The sequence below is a fragment of the Schistocerca piceifrons genome, chromosome 1, assembly GCF_021461385.2.
Source record: "Schistocerca piceifrons isolate TAMUIC-IGC-003096 chromosome 1, iqSchPice1.1, whole genome shotgun sequence".
In the NCBI taxonomy this organism is placed as follows: Eukaryota; Metazoa; Arthropoda; class Insecta; order Orthoptera; family Acrididae; genus Schistocerca; species Schistocerca piceifrons.
In genome coordinates this window covers 1222237801-1222241337 of record NC_060138.1, presented here as the reverse complement: position 1 = coordinate 1222241337, position 3537 = coordinate 1222237801, and the positions used below count along the sequence as shown (strand labels likewise).

The 3537-nt window shown below is 42.6% G+C and overlaps 1 non-coding gene across 1 annotated transcript; it reads left to right on the top strand.

The window, feature by feature from the left end:
* Positions 1–3091: 3091 nt before the first annotated feature.
* Positions 3092–3166, top strand: Trnal-caa. Its single transcript has one exon. It is a non-coding gene; the product is annotated as a tRNA-Leu (tRNA).
* The last annotated feature ends 371 nt before the right edge of the window (positions 3167–3537 follow it).

Below are 3537 nucleotides of genomic sequence, written 5' to 3'. Positions count from 1 at the left end.
CATAACTGCACTATATGCAAAAAGTCTAAGGTTACTATTAATATTGTTATCAAAGTTATTAATGTACGACGTGAACATCATGGGTCGCAGCGCACTTTCCTAGGGCACACCTGAAGTTACATCTTTCACTGATTCTCCACCCAACATAACATACTATGTCCCTCCCCACCAAGAAACCCCTTATCCAGCTACAGACGTCGCTTAATACCTCATATGAACCTACATTCGATAGTAAGCTTATGTGTAGTACTGAGTGAAACGCCTTCGGAAGTCAAGAAACTACTTCTATTGCATCTACTTTCATCAGCAGTTTTCAGGATTTTATGCGTGAATTGCTCAGGTTGGACTTGAGGTGACTTATATCCTAAATCCGTGCTCTCGCCTGCTCGCGATACCGCATTGCGTTGTTGTTGTTGTGGTTTTCAGTCCTGAGACTGGTTTGATGCAGCTCTCCATGCTACTCTATCCTGTGCAAGCTTCTTCATCTCCCAGTACCTACTGCAACCTACATCCTTCTGAATCTGCTTAGTGTATTCATCTCTTGGTCTCCCTCTACGATTTTTACCCTCCACGGTGCCCTCCAATGCTAAATTTGTGATCCCTCGATGCCTCAAAACATGTCCTACCAACCGATCCCTTCTTCTAGTCAAGTTGTGCCACAAACTCCTCTTCTCCCCAATCCTACTTAATACCTCCTCATTAGTTACGTGATCTACCCACCTTATCTTCAGCATTCTTCTGTAGCAGCACATTTCGAAAGCTTCTATTCTCTTCTTGTCCAAACTAGTTATCGTCCATGTTTCACTTCCATACATGGCTACACTCCATACAAATACTTTCAGAAACGACCTCCTGACACTTAAATCTATACTCGATGTTAACAAGCTTCTCTTCTTGAGAAACGCTTTCCTTGCCATTGCCAGTCTACATTTAATATCCTCTCTGCTTCGACCATCATCGGTTATTTTACTCTCTAAATAGCAAAACTCCTTTCTTACTCTAAGTGTCTCATTTCCTAATCTAATTCCCTCAGCATTGCGTATGAGCTCATAATAAGTTCTAAGATTCTACAAGAAATGGATGTCAGGGTTATCAGACAGGTTCTGCCGCCCTTCTTGTAGACAGGTGATACCTGTGCTTTCTTGCAATCACTGGGCAGACTTTGTTGTACGAGGGGCCCTCCGTGTGGTTAAAAGAGAAGATAACTGGGCCACAAGTAGCGGTTTAATATCTGATGGGCATTCCGTCACATCTTAGAGCTTTATGCGGTCTTAACAGTTATCCTTGTTTCTTAACATCACTGACGCTAATATATTTCTCTTATCTTTGCAGAGATATGAGAATTTAGCGGGAACATTATTCTTCGGTTTCCCTTCGCAAATAAACATTTGAAAATAGAGTCACGCATATCTTTTTTTGCAGTGTCAGTTTCAGTTTCTGTTTTGTCCATGAGTGCCGGGACACTATCGTTGGCCCACTAAGAGCCTGTCTACGTGATCAGACTTTCTTTCGGTTTTGTGAGAGAATCTTTGATAATATTCGGCTACGGTTGTGACCGACGACTTCACCCATTGGAGAGCCCTATGCTTTCTTTTACACTTGTTATGTATCAGTCATTGTTACTTTAGAAGTTTCTGTACAGCGACTGTATACCATGGAGGGTCCCTCCCATCATGAATTATTCTACGAGTCATGTACAGTATTCTCCAGTTCATCTCAGTAACTGTCCGCCTCCGTACCGTAGCGGTAGCGTTACTGCCTACCTAGCAAGGGGGCCCGGGTTAGATTCCCGGTAGGGGACTGGGTGTTGTGTCCTTCATCAGCATTGACACCTAAGTCGCCGAAGTGGCGTCAACAAAAAGGAAAGACTTGCAGTACGGCGGCCAAACCCCGAAGGGAATATCCCGGCCAATAAATGTCATAAGATCATTACTCTTTTAAAAGTGGAACACAATTTATCTACATGTTCTTGTTCAGATCCACAAATTTCAACTTTCTCATTGAGGTATGACACTAAATCTGCCTTATCTAGTTTGCTTTACGTGTGAATTTACTTGTTTCAGTTTCTATTTGTGCTTTTGTAATCATTTTTGCTACAGCTATCACATAGCCACACTCACATATTTAAATATAATCCTCTAAGAGATCAAGTACATTTGTTGGCATTAGATCCATTATATTTCCATCAAGAGTGACATTCCGAAATACCTGCTGAAGATATTCCACGGAGAACGCATATAGTAATGTTTCACAGTATATGCAGTTACGCTCACCACAAACAAAATTTTAAATGTCACAATTGATTGGCGGATGACAGAAGTATCTTCATATGATTGCAGTACGACTGGGCAATTTATGTTTTAGAGAACTGAGATCTTCTCTATAGCTTAAATAAGATGTGTGTCTGGGGGCTGACAGGAGGACCCAGTCATAATTTTACGGTCATAACTGACATTGAGTCTTACAGAAAGTGTCTCGTCTCTAGCTTCAGTTCCTATCATAGTGGATTTAAGGAATTTTTCTGGTCTCCTGTGACAAATACACGACTTCCATTTCCTATTAGCCTAACCTTTCGATATACGCTTAAATCTACCACAAAAATATCATTACTTTCAATGTCTGGCTGTAACCAGCTTTCTGTAGCTAATACTAAGTGAGTTTTAAGGCGCCCTCCAACTCTCTTTGCTCCAAATTATTCAACTGTTAAGAAACATTCCTAGCTGATTAAAACGGTGTGCCGGACCGAGACTCGAACTCGGGACCTTTGCCTTTCGCGGGCAAGTGCTCTACCAACTGAGCTACCCAAGCACGACTCAGGCCCCGCCCTCGCAGCTTTAATTCCGCAAGTACCTCGTCTCCTACCTTCCAAACTTTACAGCAGCTCTCCTGTTTCATATCAGCGCACACTCCGCTGTAGACATAATTTCATTCTAGAAACATCCCCTAGGCTGTGGCTAAGCCATGTCTCCGCAATATCCTTTCTTCCAGGAGTGCTAGATCCGCTAGGTTGGTAGGAGACCTTTTTTGAAGTTTGGAAGGTAGGAGACGAGCTACTGGCGGAATTAAAGCTGTGAGGGCGAGCCGTGAGTCGTGCATGGGTAGCTCAGTTGGTAGAGCACTTGCCCTCAAAAGGCAAAGGTCCCGAGTTCGAGTCTCGGTCCGGCACACAGTTTTAATCTGCCACGAAGTTTCATATCAGCGCACACTCCGCTCTAATGTGATAATTTCATTCTATTCAACTGTTAACTACTAGCAATTTAAAACTCTCTGCTCTCGGAGGCGTTTCTTTCGACCTTACACTGCTACTCCTGGGTCTCTTACAGCTCTCAATATCTCGGTTATGGAGAGTCGCTTAATCTGAAATCCATCGTTTTCTCCCTACATACATTCAGATACCTGAGTAGCAGCCTCTGAGGAGCAGAAGTGTGTTTTTGTCGGGATAAACATTCTCCAAATGCATAATAAAAGGAAGCATGGTGAACAGTAGGTTGTAAAGTAGACTATCTTTATTTAAATCGTGCTGTTAGCTAATATCAT